Below are 25,634 nucleotides of genomic sequence, written 5' to 3' on the forward strand. Positions count from 1 at the left end.
ACATAACTGGACATTCTGCTTACCTTGTTTTACCCGATTCGGGGACGTTCTGAGGCTTTCCCATTCTTCTAAGCGCAATCTAATCGGTGCCCTGCCCTGGGGGTCCTGGCAGAGATCCGAGGACCCTGCGGACCACACGGGGTAGAGCACTGCCATGTGGCCACGTGGACCACGTCACTGGTGTGGCGGTCAGGCCAGGCCGTGCGTCTGAACGCTGTCGGAGAGGAACGAGCTCGGCCCTCGGGCAAGGAGGGACTGTGCTCTGAGGATTATCGCAATAAAGGAAGTGGGTCATTACAATAGCGAGAAGGGCGTTAGGCTGATGGGGAGACCCTCAGACCATGAGATCTGCAGGACTCTCAAAGGCCAGATAGAAAGGGATTTTCTTTTCTTTTTAAGATTTTATTTATTTATTTGAAAGAGAGTGCAAAGTGTGAGTGAGAGCACACAAGCAGGGGGAGGGGCAGAGGCAGAGGGAGAAGCAGGTTCCCCACTGAGCAGGGAGCCCGATGCGGGGCTCGATCCCAGGACCCTGAGATCGTGACCTGAGCCGAAGGCAGACGCTTACCTAACTGAGCCACCCAGGCATCCCGGATTTTCTTTTCTAGGAAGGATTAACCAAGGCCACGAAGAGCTGGTGTAGGTAGAGGATGGCGTGATAGGACAGTGGAGGGACAGCTGATCAGGGGATGTTCCTGTGAGCAGCCATTAAGGAGGGGTTGTGTTCAAGTGTTGACCAAAGTTCAAGGGCTGGAAGAAAGACAGAAGTCTGTGCTGAGGACGGAAAATCTTTTTCTCTGCCCTCTCATGTTCAGTACCTGGGACCTGTGAATTAAACTGACAAAAGGAAGATGAACAGGAGAAAAGGTTTATTCACACACGAGCTGGGGGTGTGTGCACTGATGAGTCCTGCAAGGGTTAGAATTTGGGCCTTATATACCTTAGTGGAGCGGTGGGGGGCGGGGGGAGCAAAAGGCTTTTATGGCAAGAACAAATAGATTTTTTTAGGAAAGACAAATGGGTTTTTAGGAGAACAAATGAGAAACAAAACATTTTGTGATAATGTTTGTTCATCCAGTTGTGAGGGGTCTTTCTGTCCTTTTCATGGCCATGAACCTCCCCAGGAGAGGGGATTTGTGGTGGCCTTACTCTTGATCTCTCTCCCTGATGAGGGAGTTGATGTGAGCCTCCCGGAAGTCGCTGATTTTAGTCAGATAAGAGAAGCTGTGAGAAGGCTTTTTTCTGCCTCACTTGACTCTCAAATGTCTTCAGCTTAAAATAGTCTTCATGCCAATTCCAGGTGAGTTCCCATGCCTGGTTAAAGCAACGCTTTGTGAGCACACTACGTTTGAGAAGCGCTGCCCTAAAGCCAAGGTAGGCGACTTTTTCTGTAAAGGGCTGGATGATAACTCATCTAGGCTTCGAAGGCTGCATTCGCTCTGTTACAACCACTCAACTCGGCCCTCGCCGTGTGAAAGCCAACACACACCACAGGCTGACTGTGTCCCCATAGAACTTTACTGACAGAGGCAGGCGTGGTTCGGCCCCAGGGCTGTCCTGTGCTGGCCCCCGCCCGCCACAGGCCTGGTAGTGCTGAGCCGGTTTCTGCGGGCCGCGAGGACGGAATGCAATTGCTGACCCTTGTTGCAGAGGCAGGACTTGTAACAATGCACCTGTGGGGGCGAATCCCAGCAGGCGTCGTGGGTGTCCGCGAAGGCTGTAGGTCATATCCAGAAGGGCAGGAGGGGGAGGTGACCACGGTGTTAGGCTTCTCTCTCTCAGGTAAGAATCTCTCGGGCTGGGGCGCCTGGGTGGCTCAGTTGGTTAAGCGACTGCCTTCGGCTCAGGTCATGATCCTGGAGTCCCTGGATCGAGTCCCGCATCGGGCTCCCTGCTCAGCAGGGAGCCTGCTTCTCCCTCTGACCCTCCCCCCTCTCATGTGCTCTCTCTCTCTCATTCTCTCTCTCTCAAATAAATAAATAAAATCTTTAAAAAAAAAAAAAAAAGAATCTCTCGGGCTGGTTTCCCCGGTTACTCCAGCTACTGGGTTCTGTCTGAGCCCACGGCTTGTGAGACCTTGGGATGCGCTCCAAGAGGGAGGGAGGGGACACTTGGAGCTATCTGGAGCAGGATGAGGGTTTTAGGGAAGCAGTGTGCAGAGCACTGGGCAGCTGGTGACAGGGGTGGTCGGGGGGAGGATGGTCAGGAGGCTGACAGGAGGTTAAGAAAGAGAATAAGCAGACTCCGCCCACTCATCCACCATCACAGTGGGCGCTCTCACAGAGCTGGTGTGTAGGCCACCTGGCCCAGCCTCCGGACACAACCAGGCACACAGCCCGGCTTCGTCGGGCTACAGGAGCCGGGGATGAGCAAGGACAGAAAGCCAGGCCCACTGCCAGGATGCCTCTGCCCTTTGTTGGACGTGCGCCAGGCCGTGCAAGCATCCCTCGACGCTCTGGAGTTTCACATCCCACTTGGGCTCAATCCTCCACCTGTGGGGCCCTGGCTCTGAGGCCTCTTCGGAGGGAATGTCCTTCCCAGCATATGAGTATCCCTGAGGTGACAGGAGGTGGCCCTGAAGGACAGCCAGGAAGATGGAAGAAGTAAAGCCTCCATGTGCAGGGGGCCGGGGGGGGCATGGCTGGAACAGGTGCAGAGCCGAGGGCCAGTCACCCCCAGACCCCGGGATAAGCAGCACACAGCTGTCATCAGAACAAGCCACGTGCATGGCCCTGAACCCCGTGCACCCCAGCCCCCATGCTGGCCCTCACAGCAGGACCAGCTTCTGCCTCAGACTCAGCCACGGGCAGATGGGAGCCAAGGAAAAACTGGAGCCGAAAGGTGGGGCAGCAGGCCCAGAGCCCAGTCCTGCACGGTGCCCATCCTGGGATGGATGGCACAGGGCAACAGAGCAGGGCCAGTCTCCTAAAGCCCGAAGGTGCCGGCTACCTCCGCCTGGGTCACCACCACTGGTGTCCCTGGTCACCGATTGCTCTGTCCCAGGTCGGGAAAGCACCGCCTCCAAGGACAGCTTGTTGGCTAGTGGGTTGTCGGTTAGGTGAGGGCTGGGCAGTGGGAGGTGGCCCACTGCCCTGTGGGCCAGTCCCGAGGCCCCGAGCCTAAGTCCTGCTGGGCTCCTTTCTGGGCTTTTCGGGGCACTCCGTTTGCTAGGACCGCATCTCTACATCATCAGATGCCTCTGCAGTCCTTACTAGTGATGGGAGGGTCTGCTATCCCCAGAAGGCCTCATGTTTTAGAAGACCTAGTTTTATAGTTTTTTGTGGGGTTTTTTTTTTTTTTTTTTTTTTGGTATCCTCTTCTGACAATATTCTGCTACATTGTCCCTTTGCCTGTTCTCTCCAGCTCTCCCTGCCGGCCTGGCTGTTTCCGATTCTGGCCATTACATGGGAAGCTGAGAGGGCCCGACCACACCCATGGGCCAGGATCCCACCCCAGTTTCAATAAGTCTGCAATCTCCCAGATCATTCCCTTCGCTGCAGTCATGCACGTGGATTGGTCGAATCTACTTTGATGGTTTCTCGGACACCGGTAGAAACAAACATTTCTTCATTTCTCCAAGCTTCTTCTGATCCCTGATATCTTCTCCAACTACTACTACTCCTTGGGCTTTGTCCAATAGACGGGGCCATCTGACTGGGGTGAAGGTCTGGCATCCAGGAGCAGAAGGATCTAAGGTTTTCTCGGCTCCTCACAAGCCCATGGGTTGGAGAATTTTTCCTCTGGATTATGAGGTTCTGCAAGGTACCAGGGTTTAAAATGGAGAGCCTAGTTTTCCTCTGCAAGGGGGCAGAGTGCTTAGTGTGGGGGTGCTGGGGGCGGGCCTGGGGCGAGGAAGCTGGGGGAACGTTTGGAGAATGGAAGAATGGCCTCAGCGGAACCCTGCCGAGGGTGGGAGGCTGAGCGCTGGGTGGAGCAGGTGGAGTTGGGAGGCGGCCACGCTGAGAACTGTGACCTGCTTTCCCCTGGCTTTGCCCGGCCGCCCTCCAAGCAGAGCTAGTGAGATGCCCGGGCAGACTCCCCGAAGAGAGAGCCCAGGAGTTGGGGGCTCCCTTCCTCTTGCTCCGAGTGTGCGAAGGACAGAGGCCTGACAATGACACAGGTCTCTGCAATCCTCAACGACCCTCGTGACAATCCTGCCCGTCCGTAGACACGCCCACCAATGTGGGCGGCCAGAACAGGCAGGGGACACAGGCCCTGAGGCGGCTGGAGTGGCCACCCTGTGAGCAGACGACTAAGGAGACTCCATCAGCAGTGAAGGGACACAGACGCAGGCGTAGGCTCTGGCCAACGCCCCCCGCTCTGCACCTCGGAGACTGGCCAGCCTGGCTGGGACCTGAATCCCCGTGGTTTTAGTGGCATCTCTTAGACCAGACATGGCTGGACCAACAGAGCAGATGCCATCTCCTGGGGCCCCGTGTCTGGCACAGGGAGACCAGACGGCCTGGGGCCAGAAGAATCAGGGCAGGGGCCAGGGCTTGGGGGAGTCGCTGATGCCAGCAGACCGCAGTCAGGGGTAGGCCCCTTGCAGTCTGTTCCCTGGCTCTCTCCAAGCTCCCTGCCTGGGATGAACCCAGGCCCAGAACCCAGGATGAAACAATGGAAGAGGCAGAATTCAGAGCCAGCACTGGGGCAGGACCTGCCCAAACCACCAGTGCCGTCCAGGCCCACGAAATGGGCTGAAGACCCCAGGGTGAGCGGGTGAGCACCCCGGAGACCACGCGTGTGAAATCACATCTTCCCGCCAAGCCGCGGGGCAACCACCCCACGTTGAAGGAGACGTTCCAGCAGCAGGCACGCTCCGTACCTGGTTTCTATAAGCGTCTCCTTGACTCTCCTCCCTTAGCTGCTTCTGTCTCCTCCCGGCTCTCAGAGCAGCACTAACGAAACCTCTGAAAGTTTTACTGTGGGTCAGAAGTGAGCCAGTAGACACCAGATGTAAAGCTGTGTGCCTCAGTGTGTGCATGCAATTTTACTGGAAGAAGATCCACAATTATAATCCAATTTCCAAGAGGTCTGTGGTTCCCGCCCCAGAAAAATTAGAAATCATTGGCTGGGACTTCTGCACGCACACACAAACACACACACAGATGCACACACACAGAGTTTCCTTTATCAGCTATTACTCTCATTGGCCGAAGGTTGCCGGGGCCTCAGGTGTTGGCACCATGTGTGGGGAAAAGGCCCTTGTTCTCGATGGCAACCGATGGAATCACACGGTTGGAATGGTCTAGCCTCAAGGTCAGCACCTCCTCCTCAACCCACCAAGCTGCCAATCTCATCCAGATATTTTATTTATTTTACTTGTTTCCTTGCCAAGAAACCATGCAGGAAATGTTAATTCAGTCTTTGAAGAACCAGAAATTTTAGGTCACGCTTGTCTCTAAAAGTGACTATGTGTGGTGACTTAGGGAAGTTTTCCAGAAATTACTGGAGGAATTCCATGACTTCAATTAATAACACGTTTGTATTCTTCTAGAATTCTGTGCAGAGGAGAATGCCCAACAAAGCCCCACTTCGCTCTCCGTCCAGAGCGAGAAACAGGACAGCGTCATCTTCACTGCACACAGCTGGTTTGGAGGCTCTTTAAAAAGAGGAGCACAGGGGAGTTTTCATGTGCTTTGCAGGTGAGCATCTGCTGGTGCTTTCAGGACGCATCATCAGGCTGCTGCTGGGCTGCCCGGTCCACCGCTTCACCAGGTTTCCAGGCTCTCAAGGGCCCAGCCCAAGCTCCTGTCCCCAGCCTCCTGCCCAGGTGGGCATCCCTGCTCCTCCTCCCTAAGCTCTGGAGATGACACTGCTCTGCAGGAAGAGCCGTTCTGGGGAGCAGACCGAATCTCCAGCTTTCCCTGTGTCTCTTCTCCCCCCCTCCCTTGACCCCTGACCCTCAAAATGGCGACCACACCCCCTGGCTCTGGCTGGTCATTGACCACCAAAATGACTGGTAGTTAAACATGTGCTGGCTTGCTTTTACCCAGGCAATTTTATGAACTCAAATTCATTAGGCAGAAGACAGAAGCTGCCATATATTTTAGCACCTGATTTTAAGACCTTGAAGGAATTGCACTTCAGGAAGCAAATGGCCCATCTCACCATCTGTCAGATTTGGAAGAAATCTACAAGAGGGCTGACCCCTGGTCCTCACCACCGGCCTGTGGTCTCTTGTAGTGGGGAGTGCAGCTCTCTCACCTGTCTACCTGGTTGTACCCGGGTGAGGACCAGGACATAGGTGTTTACAGCTTTATTAGTAAATGAGACAACATGACTTAGACATGGGTGCCTGCCTGCTGGCATATTTAACATTCTGAAACTCCTTGTCTCTCTGTCTATAGGTTCTAGCAACTTCCATGTGGAGCAAGTGGACATTGTCTTATAAATTATCATCATTTAAAGCTATAAATTCCAGTGCTTCAAAGGTGATTCGGTGCTTTCTGAACTTGGGACAACAGCAAATGGCATAAGGTGCCTTGTTCATCTGGCACCAGAGAGGTGGCTGCTGGTCTTTCTGAATGTGACCCCAGAAGGCACAGCTGCACGGGAGGGAAACACAGGGAGCTCTGGGGAGTCTCAGCACGGCTTGCCCTCCTCCGTGCAAGTGGCAGGACAGGGATCCCTTCCACAAGGCCCTTGGGGACCCACCCTAAAGACTCTGGCCCCTTCTACTCTGTCATGCAGATATTTTAGATGTTAACGAAATGCTGTTCTGGCTGCTCTTGCCAAGGTCAGGAGAGCCTTTCCTTGTTGCCAAATTTATGTTCATTCCTCAGCTCTTACCTGATTCGTCAGTTTACCACCCACACCTCCAGCCTTGGCTACTTCCTCCTCCCTTCCCCCTCGGCTCTGGGCTCCCAGTTCCAGGTCTCTCAAGGACCTTCTCCTGCATCACAGCTCCTGTCCTTGTGCGTCGGACCTTCTCCATCCAGCTGACTCTCAGGATCCACCTGGAACCTCTTTCCTTCTCTGCCTATGTTCATGCCCCACGTGATTTCTGCGTAGAGTGCCATGGCTTTGCATACCATAGAACGCCAGCCCTGCCCTCGCTTACCCTCTACTCCCATGGACCTGATGGCCCTCAACATTTCCACCCATATGCCCAATAGATAGCTTGAAATGAATGTGCTCAAATATTTGATTTGTCCTCATAGCTCCCCTGCAACATTCCCCAACTCGATAAATAGGGACTCTATTCTTCCAATCAGTTAAGACAAGAGACTTGGCTTCTGGCTGGGTTCAACCAATGGATCACTAGCATGAAATGAAGAGGGAGGAGAGCCAGGTCAGAGCTCCATAGCCCTGGTCCTTGTTCCCTCTCTTGGGCTCTTGCAATGGATTTGTGGCTATTGCCACCACTGGGCAAACTTTCTTCCATGGCTACAGCTCTTACTGGTTTCTGGAAACACTGCTCTTTTCTCTTACCTCCTTGGCCCTAAAGATGTAAATGTCTCAATGCTGTTTCCAGTCTCAAGAGCTCTGTCATTGCTGCTGGGCTCCCTTAACCCTTCACACAGCTCTGCAAATAATCCCTTCACTAGCCGTCTTTAGTTAAGCCATCTGAGGCTACCCTCCTACCCTGCCGGGGCCCTGCCTGATACACCCTACTTAAAATACTGCTTCCTTCTATATCTGCCTGCCTTTGCCTTATTTTTCCTTAAACAGTTTGCAGTGCCTGTCATATAGTTACCGCTTCATCAATTTATATCATCTGTCTCATTCACTAAACATGTAAACCATATGAGAGCAGAGACTTGGTCTCTTGTTTCTTCTGCATTTTCAGCACATAGAATGGAGCTTTAACATAGTAGATACTCAGTACATATTTCTTGGGACATTGAGCATTTGAATGAATAAATAAACCCAGTTCCTATGGGTGTTCCTAATCATAAAAGGCAAATTTTAGGCACTGCTTATCCTCCTCAGGTTATGATTTGTTGGATGCAGATGTGGTGCAATGTATCTAATTCATTCACACATTCATTCACCCAACCTACAAATGTTTGGTGAGTCCCAGGTCCCCCCTTAAAGCAGTGTGCTAAGACTTTAAGGGACCAGAAGGGTGGGGTCGCTGTCCATGGTTCTGAAGCATCCTTCCCTGTTAGATCGGAGATGTCTTTTAGAAGCAGACCCCTATACTCCCTGCTGTTTTTACACAATATTATGGTTCTCCTTCCACTTCCTATTTGCTAACCTTTGAACCCACATCTGTCCAACTCAAAAACGGCCGGTACTGCTGCCTCCTGAGGGCACATCTGACCTGAGGTCATAATCCCGGATCCTGAAGTAGGGGGCACATCCACAGTCCTCCCACATTCTCCTCCTCTCATGACTGCTCTGGGCACCCACACACAGTACAGTGAATGCTCCCATTGTGTAACCAGCCTCCACGGAGCCTCTGGCTCCTACTAGAAACCCTCATCTTGCAAACACAGCTGGATCACGGAGGTAATTCGGTGAGTACGGTGGAGGAGCTCCCATCCACCCTGGCCTCATTAACGTCGGAGTTGTGGTGCTAATTAAATCAATTGCCCAGATGGCTTGGCAAATTGCTCAAGCCTGCACAGAAAGGAATCTCGTGTCATTATTTGGAGCGATGATTTTTTATGAATAAAATAATTAGAAAAAGATATGTAAGTGGAATATAATAATCCATTAGCACAAATTTTACCTTTGTCATTTTTTGTTCTAAGTGTGAAATGCTGAGACCCATAATGGCACTCAGACATCCTGAGTGTTCATAAAAAAGTCCTAGAAAAATGCTGCTTGGTGTCAGGATTCATACTTACCATCATCATTTAAGTGACTGGATGTTCACCTTTCTACCTGTTAAGGAGGACACAAGGTTTAGGGTGCACATTTGGGAGAATAAAGTTCTAGTCTCAGGTCAGACACTAACACACCACATGGTTCCAGTTAAGCCCCAAAGACCCACCTCAGTTTCAGGCTAAAAAGGGCCACAGAATTATGGACAGCGGCAGGCACTCCAGGGATGCTAGGCATTTGCTGCACAGTGTCATCTGAGATATCCTGGGATGTGCAGTGATTAGGAAATGAGCTAAGCCCAGATGTGCTGGGTCCTGTCATGGGGGATGAAAGGCCATTGGGGGGTTTTGGCTAAGCAGGAGCAGCAGGGCTGGCAGAATCAGCTACAGGTGGACAGGAGCCAGCATCAGGGCAAAGCCCAGAAAGCATGTCTCAGCTACCCCCAGAATCTGATGTCCTAGACTCCCCAGAAGCTCACAGCATGACAGTGACCTCACTCACGGGAAGAGAACGGGGCTGGGCTGGCTGCATTCACACATAGGCGCAGAGGAAATTTCCAGAGGGATGTGGAAGCATGTGGCAAGTTTGAGGAAATTATCCAGGACTGCTAGATGTAGACAGTGGAGCTGGATGGGATGGGTGTCGATGCACCGTTTAAAGAGCAAACCCCAGAGCTGTGTTGCTCTCACTTTTCAGTGAAGGGGCACCCGTTTCCTCATTGCAGGGGTCCATGGGTTCTGAGATAACCCTGCCAGTATGCGCTGATTTACTCTTTTTCTAGTATTCCCACCAGACTCTGAACTTCCTGCATCTTCTCTGCATGGATCTCCCCTGCTCCAGTGACCCTGCATGCCTTCACGCTCTTACCGGCACCCCTGGCACATGTCACTGCCAATCACTGCAGCCCCTCGGTAATGTCAAGTTCAAGCATCAATCTGACCCATGTCTTTAGCTCATCCCTGCATTCCCCCAGTTCCAACAATCCCCTGCTTCACTGCCATCTTCAGCCCACTGATGTTACCACGGCATTGCTATCTCCCATCCGAGTGTCCACACTGTGCCTCCTACTCAAAGGAAAGCCCTTGGTTAAGTTTAACAGTCACTGTGGGGCATACACCCAGCTCCCTCATCCCTCCTACCTTTGCTGGACTGTTTGGCTGAATTACAACCAGGGTAAGTTCAGTTCTCTGCCTGCTTGATGCCAACTGCCAGCATCACTGAGTGTAACTGTTCAAAACACGGGTCCACACTAACCGGCTCTGACTTCAAGCTCACTACCATCAAGAGCACCCAGATGCTGTCCAGAAATCCTCAGTGTTTTTTTTTTTTTTTATGGCATATTATTCTCCTACATACTCTATGCGTCCCTCAAAACTCATTCTGCCTCCTGAAATATCCAACACCTCCTTTGTTGACGCAGCTGACCTTGCCTCTTATCGCACCAAGAAAGTAGAAACGATCAGAATTGAATTTCCACTGCCTCCCACCACCACATCTGCCCTCCATCTGAATCTGTGCCCATGTACCTTCCGTACCCTCCAGCTGCAAAGCCCAGGTCCTTCTCTGATGCATGAGGTCCTACCCGCCCCAGCGCAGGACACTGATAATACAATTCTTGCCTCTCTCCTCTCAGCATTGACCAAACTTCCCCTCAGCCCTGGGTCTTCCCGTCAGCACAACAGGCTGCTCCTTCTGTAGTCATAAACAGTAAATTTCTCTCCTCTCTCCTGCAGCTACTGCCCCGTCTCCCTCCCTCCCTTCACAGCACAGTTCCAAAAATGCCGTCTGTCCTCAGTGCCTCTAATTTCTTCCAAACGTAATACAAGAAAGTTTTGGCCCTCATCACCCTGCTGATGCTACATGTATCTGGAGGAAGCAGAGGAAGTGAAAAGGGACAATAACAGCAGGTTCCCCCTCCCCAGTCTCAGTGCGTGCTCAGCTTAAACTCCAAGCCATGGGGTCATACTGGGTTCCCTCCTTACCGGCAGCTCCACATCTAAGCCCATCAGCAGCACATGCGGGTTCTGCCCAGCCTACAGTAAATCCTGAATCTCTGTCCTCTTCTCTACCACTAGGCCCGCCACCTTCCTCCCTGGTCTCTCAGCTTGCCTTCTCCTGTCCTCTCCTTTCATACAGCAACAACAGCAAGTTTAAATCTGAGCACAAAATCATGCATTCAAATCCCACAATGCCTTCCCATCACATTTGGAATGAACTCCATCTCCCCATCACAAGCCTTCTCTCCTTTCCCAAAACAAGTCAAACTCATTCCCACCCCCAATTCCTTCAGGTGTGAGAGTTCCTATTCAAAATGTCCTTCAGTCACATTGCCCCATCTCATCATTCATGTCTTGGTTTAAAAGTCCCCTCTTTATGAGGTTTCCTTGACCGCCCATCCGTGGGTACCCATTGCCCATCAATATCCTCCACATCCATCTTTCTCCTTCTCCTTAGAGTTTTGTTCCCATCAGAAAAATCTTACTTATTTTTCCTGTTTTCTTCCCTATCTTTAGAGGAACGTAAGATCTCCAAGGGCAGCTACCATGTGGTCTTCTTGGATACAGCATCCCTAACACCTACAACAGTGCCCAGCCCAGCAGAGGCTCAACCAGACAGGCTGAAAAAGTTCATAATGCTGTCAGTTATTCCTCATGCTTCTTTAGAGTGTCGTTCCTGTGCTAAGTGTTTCACATGTATTCACTCAAGTCTCACAGCCATCTCACAAGGTGATGCCACATTATTGCAACTTGACATGTTGGAAAACTGAACCATGGAAAGAGGCGTAATTTGTCCATATACACAGAGCTAGTCAGTGGCAAAGCAGAGTGGGAGTCTAGATTTTGCCTACCCCACAACCCAGGCTGTTTTCACAAACATCACTTGAGAAAAAAAGTGGTGGCATCAGATAAGCGGGCATAACTTTGATTTTCTTTCCTCCCTGAAGCAGGGAAATTTGAGGTTGGTTAAATGGCCTAAACACCAAAAAAAAAAAAAAAAAAATTTAATGGAACAAAGCATATCATGGGAAGATCATTTCAATTTTTCTCCAAATGGTTTTAAGCACAGCTACTAGGTCTCATACTATACTGGTCAAACAGAGGCCAATTATATTTTAATCTAAAAAGTACTATTCTCTCTTTAAAAATTCATGTTTTTAAAACACTTTTCAAACTTCTTTTTTAATGCTGTTTGGCATCATGAATGGGGAGAGCAGCAAATCAATGTCACAGTCTTCATCGTGACCTAGAAAAACAGTTGCGTTAAGCGCTAAGCCACATCCTTGGGTACCGTGTAATTACTTTCCCAGAAATATGCGTGTTGACAGCTCTAAAGTAGTACTGTGTCTTATCACGCTAATCAAATAATGCCTTGCAGACAGCAATGGAGCCTCAATATTTTAATCCAACTTGCAAAGCATTGTATACTTGATTTCATTAAAGCCTGTTGTCAAACAAGAGCATGGTATCCGAGGAACTCAACCCGAGTGCAGAGGGTGCGCGCAGTTCCGTCTCTCCTCCTCAGTGCTTTGTCAAGGTTGCATGTGTTTGCCAGGGAAGCAAATACGCCCATTGCCCAGGTGGGCAGACCAGGCTGAGGCTGCCAGAAGCTTCCTCACGCGGTCCTCTGTCTTGTGTGTCCAGTGCTGCCGTCTGCAAGCTGACTGTGTGAGACTCACCGTCACCTGAAAACAGGGATGCATGTCACCGTCTCCCCAGATGGATGTTTCGAGGCCATAAGACAGCCATGAGAATGGCTCGCTCACCGGATTTTGCCCAGGAGCCCATGCTCTGAGAAAGGGACTGCAAGGCCTGCCCAAGACAAATGTATTATTCCAGGTACTAAGTGTGGGGAAACAGGCAAGCTAATGGGAGCGCTGACAGGCTCTTCCATCCTAAATGGATGGCACTCTCTTTCCGGTCATCACCCTCACCCGCCCTTTCCTTATGAGTCTCTCTCCTGCCCCATAGGGATGCATTAGGTTCAGTGTAGTAAAGATGACAGTCAGTAGTTTCAAAAAGATAAATCAACAGAAATTCCCTTGTAACCGGTTTTTCTTTGTCCTATCAGAGAAAGTCAAGATAAGCCAGTCATGTGGAAAGAGCATTACGCTCAGGGTATATATATGATTGTAAGAGTTTAAAGATATTTTCTAGTTATAACTATAAAGGAAATTGCCCTCATATCGTCCCATTTTTCCTTGACACATTTCTATAAGAACACAAAATTTTCTCCTAAGGCACAGACACCCTTGATTGCTAGGAGCTTGCGGTTTCTGTTCCTAGTTACTAAATTAATTACCTCTGAATACAGCAACTTGTTTCCTCCAGGTGAATGCTGTTTGAATAAGGTTGTGGTGTGCGTACACTTGGCATGTGCAACGCTGCCCCTCCTTCGTTCCCGGAGAGCTCATGGGGTGTTGAATTAGGTGTGCTATGTATTAAGAGTACTGCTTTGTTTCATTTATTCAACGAGTTTTTTTCCTTTTCTATAGTCAAAATTTGATATTTTTTAATTCAGTTTTCTAGCATGCAGTGAATCTCCCCAGTCTCATTGTGATGTTTTCAGAGTTGAGTAATTATTATGCTTTTCCCTCAGCTCGACAGTCTTCACTGGACTTCCTCCATCGGGCTTTCCACCAGGGGCCCTGAACACAGTTCAGGGACCAGTGTTGACAGATGGGGCTCAGGCCCAGGAAGCGGGTCCTGAGGTGTATTCCTGGGGTGCAGAACTGGGGGTATTGGGTGAGCAACTTCTCCTTGAACCCCTGTGGAGAGACAGGAGCTGCCCGAGGGGACATGCTGCTCCCCAGAGATGCTCAGATGCGGGTGGCGAGTGTCCATACACAATGCAGTGTTTCCCCCACATGCACAGCTCCTGTGTGAGTCACCTCAACGATAAAACATCCCTAGAAAAACATGTTGGGAGCGTGGCAAGGCTGTAGGATTAGGAGGCAAGTAGGCTCTACTCCAAGCCCTGAGATGAAGCCTCTGTGGGCTCAGGCAGGTCACCTGCTCTATCTGGGATGACCCAGAAGACATCATTCCCAGCCCTGCATTTCTGAGAACCCAGGACAATCTCTGGGGGAGGGAATGAGAAGCATGGGCCTCTTGCTCACTCTGTTCCAGAATGGGTGGCCCAGGAAGACCTTCTGAGCAGGGATGCTCATGCCCCACTTGCTCCTGTGGTCAGCTAGGGAGTCTCTCTCCCTGCAGCAGATGGGACAGCTGTCCTGAGGGCAGTTTCCATGCTTTTGGGAAAGCATCAGCTCCCTGCCGCCTTCCGCTACCTCCCGAGCCCAAGTGAACAGGTTCCAGGGACAATTCCATATCGCGTGGATCAGCATGAGCCTCACAGGAGTGTCTTAATGGCCAAGGGCCTGGCAGGACCCTAGTGACCCGAGGCATTCCTGGTACCTGCTGCACTCCTCACACCGAAGACACTGAGTCAAGGAGAGCTTGGCGGGAGTATCCTAGGTCTGCTGCTTTTTAAATTTCTTAGGTTTTCCCCAGGGCAGCTGTAATGGAGGAGTTCACAGGCCAACTCCGTGCACCTCTGGGAGAAGAGCTTGTGGGGAGTGAAAGGGAGCTCTCTGTGACAACAAGCGAATGAAAACAGGCCCCCAGCGTGGGCTGCCCATCCGAGGCCACAGCCCTCACCATGTGAGCCCCCTGCCCCAACCCTGTGCTCACGGCTGAAGCAGGACTCTGGTCCTCACTTCCTCCCAGAAGCCATTCCTCTTAGTGTGCAATTTGTTATCACACAAACCCTCCTGCACTCGTGAAAATGGGCTCTCTGCCCCCCACACCTCCTCATCCTGGCTCTGCCAATAGCTCAGGGCACTGCAGACACCCCTCTTCCCCTTTGCCCCTGGGGTCTGACTTTGGATAACCTTTAGAATCCTAAGAACGGCCCTATAGTCTTCCCGTGGGTGCATATGCAAACGCTCTCCCTGTGGAATGGGAGTGAGTGCATTTCATGGAGCCCCTGTAGAACTGACCGCTGATTCCTGTAAAGTACTCTGCGCAGCATGCCTGGCCGTCCGGGGAGCCTGACCCCTCTCCTGTTGATTCGAATCCCAGGGCAGGAACTATTTCTGTGTTTACTGTCTCCCATGGCTCTGCACCGTGCTAGGAGGTGCTTGACTGCCCAAGTTGAGCAAGCTGACCCCGACTGTCCTGGCCCCAGAAGGCCACTCTTTCTGCAGGACAGCCCCTGTGGATCGCAGGACTGCTGTCCACCTGCTGTCCACACCTTGCCTTGTTTGCAGCAAACTTCTGGGTACTTCTGAGGCCCCATCTGCTCTGTTTCCTCAAAGGCACCCCTTGTGTGCACCTTGGCTTCATCCTGGTCCCAGGACGTTGGCTCGCGCCAGGGACTGCGTCCTAAGGTCTGGCCACCAATAGCACTTAGAGGTCCGTGGAGGATCTTTATTAAGTGCCTACTGTGTGCCCTTCAAAGGCCACTCAGACCTCTCCTTCAGGACCCTCCCAGCCTCCCAGCTTTTGGACTGTAGGGTCACAGGGACGCCACGGGGGAGGACAGAAAGACCGTATCCCAGGTGCACAGGTCAGCAGAGCCTGCGTCCCTCCAGGACGGCATCCGCCCCGGGAGGCTCAGAGGGGTTAAGAAAATCCCACCTCGGTGCCTCAGGCTGTTGTCAGAAAACCAGCACGGACTAGATGAGCACAAACAACACACGTGGATTTCTCACCGTTCTGGAGGCTGGAAGCCCGAGATCAAGGCACCAGGAGATTCCGTGTCTGATAAGAACCCTTTGCCTGGCCATCCCTTCCTGTGCCCTCCCGGGCAGCAAGGCAAAGAGAGCCCTCCAGGTCTCTTTTCTCGGGGCGCTGATCCCCATCACGGGCCACCACCCTCTTCACGTAACCCCTCCCAAAGGCCCCACTTCCTGACACATTCACCTTGGGGATTATGTCTCAATGTGTGAATTTGGGGGGACACACATTGGGTCAGGATCTGGTCCCAGTGTGCTTGCCAGGCCCTCGTCCCCGGCTCCTCCCTGACACGGGCCCCCCCCACACACACCTTTGCACACCTGGGACTCCTGAAGCCCCACAGGGCACCTGCTCTGGCCCACGGTGCGGGTCCGGGCCCTCTCTCTGCCTGCATCGGAAACAAAGGTCCCTGAAGCCCAGAGGCAGGACACACAGATGGAGGGAACGCCACTGCTTAGACCACTTGTGAGCCACTTTGGGGACCGCCATTGCATCCTCCCAGATCCCAGAAACCGGTGGGGGTGGATATTTCCCCCACTTTCCGTTGAGAAATTGGGTCTTAGAGCTCTTGCTCTCCTTTTCCACAGTGGTCACTGCTGCGGGGGCCCGAACAGGGATCCGAACCCAGGCCCATGTGAGCGACCCTAACCACCAGGCCTCACCATGGAGACCAGAGGCATATTCATGAGGGCCCCACTCCGAGCGTGCCCTTACGTTCCTGAAGCTAAACCTCCCAGGAAACCACCTTCACAACTGGGCACTGCTGCATGTGAGAAACTGGGGAAAGACTGAAGAATTGTTTTTCTTGCGTTAGTGAGAGCATGGACCACTAAGCCGATGGAAGATGCCAGTCATCTTCATTTCATGCACGGTTTCAGAGGGAAGCCTCCGCTCAGGCCCCATCCCACGACTCTTACTTGCTTTGCAGAAAAGCGGCCACGAGGCCATGTGGCCACGTGGGGCGGACCTGGGCCGTCATCCCGGCAGGAGAACTGCACAAGCTCTTCCGGTGACACCACCTTCTGCGTTCAACAGTCGCTGGAAACAAAGGGCTCCTGGAAAGATGCGCTTCCCTTAAATTCCCCAAACGGACGCGCCTGCGAGTCTTTGAGCAAAGAGCCTGATGAGACCTCGAATGGGAACTTAAGTCCCCTATTTGCCTCAGGAGTCAGTGTAAAAATGAGCAATGATTGTAATCCTGCTCTGCTCGACTCCATTTTAATTGAAAATTATGCCTAAGATCCCTGCCTAGCCGGACTTTGCCTGTCTCCTGCCATTCGGCATGCACGGATTTATGCAGCCGCTCATAGGAAAAGCTCCGTCACTTCCCATAAATATGCACAGGTTTCTGTTTGTTTGTACAATAAATATTACCAAGATCATAAGGAAATTAAAATGGAACTTGAAGACGGCTGTCTGCTGCTGATACACCCCACATGAATCACGTCCTCGGGAACACTGCGGATCCGCGGCTGTAAATGGCGGAGGAAAGACTCTCCTAATGGATTTATGGTTTATCAGTGAGTCTCAGGGAAGTGGAGACAGATGGGTTCTCTCCAATATAATATTCATTTGCAAACAACCGACTGCAGTTCAACTTTGTGGTCTATTTGTTTTGGTAAGCTGGAGTGCTAGCTATAATTCAATTTATTTTTAAGGAGGAGCATGTTACCTACAAAAACTTAGGAGCTACAGTCCTGTGCCTTGAGTCTTCAGGAAGTGTTTGTAGAGGCATTTTTAAGGGAAAAAGGTCAATCTTATTTCTTAATCATCCTGCTTTTCCCTTTCAGGAAAGGGACGCGGCTCTAAGGATATAGATTTGGATAAAATCAGATTTAGAGCATAAATTACAATGGCTTTAAAGCAGAAGCACAGCTTGGGGATTATTTTCAAATTGGGCCATAAAATGGCCAGTGTTCCGCATCCCTGGCCTGAGCAGCTGTGACCCTGACCGGGCCCCCAACGTCAGCCCCATGCAAGCAGAGATGCTGCCCCGCTCCCACTCCACCCCAGGGTCTACAAGCATCCCGGCCAAAAGTAGACGCTCAAGAGAGATCACTTCAATCATGAAAGGCAACATTCCCACAGGTGGCTCCATCTGTTTGATCTCACGGGACCACATGTGGGAAGCATCCCTCCTCACTCCGAGGCTCCCCAGGCCAGTGGCCAGCTTGGGCTCAAAAGTAGGTCATTTGAATCCGTTGTCAATAGACCCAAGACCGTCCGTGGCTCTATCTTAGTGACTCTGGGGATCGCTCCAGACTCAGACGGAGAAACCCAGGGAGAGCCTTTCTTAGGGCAGAGTGTGCAGGAGGTGTAGACTGAGTGTGGAGTCGACTGCACCTGCCACGGCCTGAATCCACTGGAGGGCCACTTACCCCAGGGTAGTTCTCCCAGGACACATCTGCTCCACCTACATCTGTCAGCCGGGCCTGTCTGATGGGCTGCAGGGGACACGTCACCTGAAATGTGGGCATGCCCACCCGGTGTGCCTCAGGCCAAGCATTGGACAGACCTCCCCACGCTGGAGGCTGAGCTGAGAAGGGTCAGGCTGAGAGCATCAGCGGGGAGTGAGAAAAAGCCAGTACATGGGATTAGGATCCAGCTGCCCTTGGAGTGGCCACTTGGAAGACATGGCAGCCAGGAACACCATTCTAGGATGAGAGTAAGGGTTCTTGTGGCATGGGTGTGGGGCACGGTGGTGGAAGGTGCTCGGGGTGATGGAGGTATGGGCTGGCCCTTGGAGCCCAACAGACTCTGCTTGTTCCTTTTGGGCCCACCTTGCTCTCCGGGAGAGTTTGCTGTGGGGAAGGCAATCAGACGGGTGCACCATGACCACGCGCTGTGCCTCTCCCACCAGGGACACACATCGTCAGCCCATGAACGATGGCACAACACTCTGGTTCCAATTTACCTCCTTTCTCTGAGCTCATCCCTTGGACTATATCACCTCCACTATTTTAAGTAGCAATGATTATAATTGCGGTGCTGTGGAAGAGACTTCGTTTCACATATTTTCGTTATTCTGAAAGACAAATTGTCCAGGAAGTCATAAGCCCCTTAGCAAATCACCATAAAAGTTATAAATGTACAGCACTCACCTGGGGGCCTGCCGGCCCTCCCCAGCAGGGGCCTGTGGTCATTCTCCTGGCCCAGCCTGTGGCCAGCGCTGCATTGGCTGGGATAGAGGAAGGCCCTGGTCACTTCCCATGAGGTCACAACCACCTCTGTTTTGCACGGGGCCCACTCAACAGGTGAGCTCTGAATGCCAGCGGAGGTGCGGGCAGCCTGAAGCATCAGCACCTGACCTATCGGCACCCGCCCCGGGCACCACCCACCCCACTGCACCTGCCCCCAGCAAGGAGGAGGACCCCCTCAGCAACCCCAGGAGCAGCAGGATTGGATCTCCTCGGCCCCAGCTTTCCAGTGGGAGAGCCGCCAAGGCTGAGACCAGCTTCACTCCTCTCTGGAGAAGCCCCCCCCAGACAGCTTTTCCACAGGAATTGCCAGAGAGTAAGGACGGGCCCAGGCCCATGGAGCCCAGGCTTCCCCAGGCTGCCTGCTGGCCGAGGGAGGCCCTCTGCACCTTTCCCAAAGACGATCTGCTGCTGGGATTGTGGGTGACGATCCATGATCCTGTGGACTCCCTCTCCCCCGCCCCGTGTTACCCGTGGAGGTGATTCCTCCCGTGTGCGATGGGGTGGCAACCCACGTCCTTGCGCTGGGAAAGAAACTACCCAGGGTCTTTTCACCAAGTCCTTTCCTGGATCCTGACACAAAGCACCTACTAATTTCCTTGTTTCCAGATAACAAGAATCTAAAGTTCAAAGGGGTTAAAAAAAAAAAAAAAAAAACACCTCCAGAATTGCAGTTGCTAAGGAACGGCGGCGCAGACTGGAGGCTCGTAGTCCAAGCCCCAGTGCTGATGAGGAGAAGGCTTGGGGATTAGCCAGCCTCGCTCATCCTGTGTCTGCTATTTTTCAATTGCCTTCAGCTTAAAATATGCCAGTGTCATATTTTGGGGAGGCATGTTCTGAACCCCTTCGCCCTACGAAGGAAGAGATCAGGTCCCTGGAATACAAACGCCCACTCTTCCTCGGTGCAGGCTGAGGACAGAGGTCCTTGGCATGTGCGATGGGCATTTAAAATTCTCTGTACGGGGCGCCTGGGTGGCTCAGTCGTTAAGCGTCTGCCTTCGGCTCAGGTCATGATCCCAGGGTCCTGGGATCGAGCCCCGCATCGGGCTCCCTGCTCCGCGGGAAGCCTGCTTCTCCCTCTCCCACTCCCCCTGCTTGTGTTCCCTCTCTCGCTGTGTCTCTCTCTGTCAAATAAATAAAATCTTTTTTAAAAAAATAAAATAAAATAAAATTCTCCATACAAATAGCGGTGGCTTCAAAAACACTCCCCCTCACACCTTGCTGCCTGGAAGAGTGCGTGTTGGGCTTTTCCTAGAAGCTACAACATAAATGTAGCTGGATTATGTGGCTGAAACCATTGTGTGTCAAGAGAATATCATTTAAAAGTGAGTATCATCTTAAAAAAAAAAAGAATCTGATCAATTGGGGGAAAAAAAAAGGAGAATCCACCATTGTGAAGTCACCCAGAGAATAAAGTTTTCAAGTATCTATTTAAAGTCTCATATTTAGCTTCAAATGGTGATTTAGTTGGAAAAAAAAACCCTTCCGCGGTCTTCCACGTGAAATGCTATTGTTGTAGCCAGCGGTTGGTGATCCTGCCTTCGGAGCGGGCTCAGCGGGTGCCAGATAGCAGTCAGCAATCGATTGCCTCGCGCTCACAAAGCAGTGGGTAGTAATACCCCTGCATTTGTACCTTGTGCTTAAGTAATTGTTTGCACCTTCCAGAAGGATTTTCTTTCCACACATTAGGGCGATGCCAATAGCCCAAGAAGTTATCTTGCTGGGGTACAGCTCCTCATCGAGCTCCCTGCAAAGTCCCTGGAAACACATGTTCAATTCCAGATTCCAGAGTGAGGCCAAAACCGATGTGAACAGAGCTCACCACGCCGACAGGATAAAGTCATAAAAGGAAGTGAAAGTAAAACAAAAAAAGAAGAGGTCTCTATTGGCTTGCACCTGATATCAGTTTCTATCTTATATTTATTCTAATTCCTAATGTCAACAAACACACAAAATATAAATACACACGTATGATCAGACTCACGAGGAGAAGCAGAATGCTTCCATTTGCGCCCATTGCTAAGACGGGGCGATGCTGCTCCACTTCGGAGCCGGAGAAGGAGCTGCTCTCTAGGCAAAAAGCTGCATCCCCCACATGTGGGCTCTTGGGGAGGCTCTGACCACACAGTCAGGCCTGGATGTGTCCGTGCACCAAGACTCTGCCAGACAGCCTCTCTATCCTCACAACTCATCTGGCAGTTGCAGGAATTACCCCATTTTAGGGAAGACAGATAGAGTCAGAGTTTCCGTACCTGACCAGAAGGCTGCCCGCTCCCTAGTGCCCACGGGATTGAAATCCATGCCGATCTGACGGGGGGAGGGCAGGAGTGTCCTCCTTAGTCACAGGTGCTGCCCGTTGTCTGAGCACAAGATGGGAGTCGGCCCTATTATAGGGTTATTTTGATTCAGTTGGAAATTCCTACTTTAGAGAAGTTAAAACATGTGCGTCTATTACTAGGGCTACAGTTGCATTTCAGAGGAAGGAAAGTAGAAATGCCTGAGCACGCTCTTCGGCCTTAAATTCAAGCCCAGGCACAGTCACCGGTCCGCCTCTCGAGCTGCCCTCGGGAGGTTCCCTCCTGGGCTGGCTTTGCTCACCGGGCCCGTTTCCTTGAGCGCACACATCCTAGCCTTCCTCATGCTCCACGGGCACCAGCAGCCCTGAAAGGGGGCTCTGCCAACACATCCCCATAGAAATGCCTTTTTAGGTATTCTTATATTTAGTCTTGCTTTGGATGATCTTTATCAGAACTTTTTGTTGGTGGGATGATGTATATGATTCACCAAAAAAAAAAAAAAAGACGAAAATCTTCGCCTACCTCCCTTAGAAAGCACATCTCCCTTCCCTTCTCTCCTCCTCCTCCGTCTCCTCCTCTCTCCTCCCCACCCTTGACCCCCTCCCCATTGCTCTGTCACAATGATTGCTCAGGTGAGTTTCTTGAAGATCCATCCTTCTCATGCTCCAATTTCTGTCCCCGAATACGCCTCTTCTAGGAGGAAAGGCAGGTGGAAAGCCAGAAGACACGTCTAATGTCAAGTGCCCACCAGGCAACAGATTGTCTTTGTCTACACTTTCCTAAATTCCAGAGTATTTTCTTCCATGTCTTATAGGCAGGGAATCTCACTCTGTAGGTACTGTGGAATTTTATGCACGCACTGACTTTTTTAAAAACAACTTTATTGAGGTATAAATAACACACCATAAAATTCAAGCATTTTAAGCGTACACTTCAATAATTTTTAGCAAATTTACCACGTTGTGCAAACATCATCACGATCCAGTTTTAGAACATCTCCATCTCCCCAGCAAGAGCCCTCATGCACATTTACAGCTCTAGGCAACCACTAACCTACTTCTGGCTGTGCAGATACGCCTTTCCCGGACATTTCACATCAGTGAAATCCTATAGTGTGTGGTCTCTCACTGGGCACAATGTTAAGGTTCACCAGTGTTATCGTGTGTGTGTGTGTGAGAGAGAGAGCATTCTCCTCCTCTGTATGCACAGAGGACTTTCCCTCTGGCTCCCTGGTGGTCGAGGACGTCTGTCCAGGAGACACCCTAGGAACCCACACCTCAAGGAGAGTGAACTGAACGTCAGGTGGTAACGGAGGCTCCGGGGGTTGCCGCTCTGAAGCCTCACCCTTACGTCGCTGCCGCCTGCAGTGTAACGTGCCCCGCGCCCGGCTGGTCCAGCCCCTCCGCACACACCCACGTGGTTGCTCGTCTCCTGCTGCAAGCTGAGGGCAGCGGCTTGCTCCGCACTCAGAGGACAGCACTCAGCAGTGGTTCTGCCACCGCTGCCCTCCGGGGGCCGACCACGTGCTGGGCTGGGTCTGGTGGCTCGGGCTGTCAAACACCCGCACCTCAGGCGGAGTTAGGGAAAGGGGAAGGCAAGTCCAAGGACGGTGTGTCTGTGCGTGTGCGGGGGTGCGTCCTGTGGGCACACAGACACACACGGGCACGTGTCTGTGATGGACGAGGGGCCAGGGGTCAGTGTTGAATAAAACACGTACAATTGCTAGAAATAAATCTCAGTCAGCGGCAGCAATGGCCCCTTGGAAACTGCTGCACCCACGTGGGAAGGAGCAGGAAGCGCTAAGGTGGGCGGGCGGCCCAGGGATGCATTCTCGGTGATGACTACTCTAGAGTCAGTTTCTAGAAAGCTGATGGCCACAGTGACCAAGGAATGGTGCCTGTGTCCCCAAGGGCAAGGAGGGCAGTCATGGGGTTCATGAGGCCCCACTTGACACCCATGGGGCAGGAGGACATTCACTTAGGGAGGCTGAGGGGTCCTGTGGACTTCTGGTCACCCAGCAGTGCTTTGGCTCCATGTGGCTCCCAGTGGCAGCCAGGCCGGCAGGATTTGCCTCCACTGCCCAGGAGGTTAGGGACTTCGGGCCACAGAGCCTGTGGGACTGGGGAGAGCATGCGCTGGCTCCTGGACCCTGGGGACATTTTCCCAGCTTGCCTCTACTTCCCCCAGCACACATTTCTGAACATGTGGAGGCTCCTTGGACATTAGGTCTGGGTCAGCAAGGGGTGGTTTTAGGAGGAAAAGCAGGCCTCAGGCCCGAGGGCTTAGAGGGGAAGCAGAGGACCGAAGAAAGAGATTCTGAGGGTCCAGGGCATGAAGTGTGGGTGGCTGCCCAGGGAGAGATGACCAGAGGTGGCCAAGGGCCAGGTCAGAAGCCCTGATGGTGGGGCACATTCAACGCCTGCCATAAGAATGGTCCAGGCTACCCACAGGGACACTTTGTGGAAAACGTTGTACAGAGGGGTAGAAAGAAGGGGCATCGGTCAGATTTAACTCTGAAGAGGAGGCGTCCAGGCCAAGTCACCGAGATGCAATGCAGTAATGCTGACTCCTTCCTTTCTCCCGGGAGACAGGCGACCGGCTTTCTGGGGGAGCATGTCCATGCGTGGTCAACGCGGACTTGCACAGCTGGCCCCTCACCATGTTTCCAGCTTGGAGCAGCACTCATCGACATAGGGGACTTCGGGGAGGGTAAAGCTGTTCTGTTTGAAACTGTAATGGTGGGTATATAGGACATTGCGCATTAGTTGAACTCAAGGCCTGCAGAGAAGGCAGTGATTCTTAATGTAAACTATGGCCCATAGTGAATAATAGGGCATCAATATTGGTTATCAACTGCAACAAACGGGCCACACAAATATGAGATATTAATAATAGGGGACACTATGTGTGGAAGTGGGGACGGCCCATGGAACTCTATGTACTATCTGCTCAATTACTCTGTAAATCTAAAACTATACTAAAATAATTCAGTCTTACATATAAAAAAATATATTTTTTAAATGCTGCTCCTGTTACCTTCTGGAGGGAGATTTCCCTCCAGCCTGGACCCCAGGGACCAGAAAGGAGCAGGTATGGGGAACTTCCACACTTTCTGGGTACCCCTTCTAGATTTGCAGGAATGTTGAAATCATTGTCTCTTTCTGTTTCTTTGTGGTCACAGGTGGATGGGTTACTTGGGAAGTAAAACAGAAACATCCAAGCAGAGCTCAGATTATAACTGCTCTGGGGTAGATGAGCCGCTGTTGTGAACAAATGCAGGTGTGGGTGGTACATCTTCTAATTGGTCTGACCCCGATGGCAAGTCAGGTGCTACCTGAGAGGAAGCTGTGTCTTAGGGCACACTTAATGTCTTTTCCACAACACTAAGGCACAAACTCCTGGTGCTTTTCAACATTACCATGCTGGCTACAAATAGGGTCGATTATACCATTAGAGGGCATCCCTGCCGATTCAATCACTATCACCTTGTGGATAGAGCCTGCGATTAACCTCAGTAAAAATAACAGAAGATACTGAGGCTATTACTGAGAGAAGAGGCTCATGCCTGGTTGTAGAGGAAGGTACAGAGATGCACAGGCTGCCATCCCATCCCCATCCCTTCTCATCCCATCCCCATTCCACCCCATCCCCATCCCATCCCATCCCCATCTCACCCAGTCCCCATCCCTTCCCAATCCCATCCCATTCCCTTCCCATCCCATCCCTTCCCATCTCATCCCATCCCATCCTATCCCATCCCATCCCATCTCATCCTATCCCATCCCCAGCCCATCCCCTTCCCATCCCATCCCATCCCCAACCTATCCCCTTCCCATCCCCTTCCCATTCCCATCCCATCCCCTTCCCATTCCCATCCCATCCCCTTCCCATCCCATCCCCATCCCATCACCTTCCCATCCCATCCCCATCCCATCCCCTTCCCATTCCCCTTCCCATCCCAGCCCTTCCCTATCCCATCCCCTTCCCATCCCTTCCCATCTCATCCCTTCCCATCCCATCCCATCCCCATCCCATCCTATCCTATCCTCTTCCCATCCCCATCCCATCCCATCTCCATCCCATCGCATCCCCATCCCATACCTTCCCATCCCCATCTCATCCCTTCCCATCCCATCCCATCCCATCCCTTCCCATCCCTTCCCAACCCATCCTCATCCCATCCCATCCTCTTCCTATCCCCATCCCAGCCCCATCCCATCTCCATCCCATTGCATCCCCATCCCATCCCATCCTCATCCCATACCTTCCCATCCCCATCTCATCTCCATCCCATCCCCATCTCATCCCATCCTATCCCATCCCCTTCCCATCCCATCCCATCCCATCCCATCCCATCTCCATCCCATCCCCATCTCATCCCATCCCTTCCCCATCCCATCCCATTCCATCCCCATCCCATCCCATCCCGTCCCATCCCCATCCCATCCCCATCCCATCCCCATCTCATCCCCATCCCATCCCTTCCCATCCCTTCCCATCCCATCCCCATCCCATCCCCAGCCCATATCCATCCCATTCCCTTCCCATCCCTCCTCATCCCCATCCCTTCCCCATCCCATCCACATCCCATCCCCATCCCATCCCATCCCCATCCCTTCCCCATCCCA

General features: G+C 52.0%; 1 long non-coding RNA gene across 3 annotated transcripts in view; it reads right to left on the bottom strand.

Moving 5' to 3' along the window:
- Positions 1–435: 435 nt before the first annotated feature.
- The window catches only part of LOC144382524 (uncharacterized), a 143,241-nt gene continuing 118,042 nt past the window's right edge, over positions 436–25,634 (bottom strand). For 2 of the 3 annotated variants that reach the window (XR_013449549.1, XR_013449546.1), the window contains one exon: positions 21,893–23,736. This is a non-coding gene — a long non-coding RNA (uncharacterized LOC144382524). Of the gene's footprint in view, positions 751–21,892; positions 23,737–25,634 lie in introns of those variants that run through there. The other variant, XR_013449548.1, reaches the window with a different exon arrangement.

This window comes from Halichoerus grypus, chromosome 7 (genome assembly GCF_964656455.1).
Source record: "Halichoerus grypus chromosome 7, mHalGry1.hap1.1, whole genome shotgun sequence".
NCBI classification, from domain to species: Eukaryota; Metazoa; Chordata; class Mammalia; order Carnivora; family Phocidae; genus Halichoerus; species Halichoerus grypus.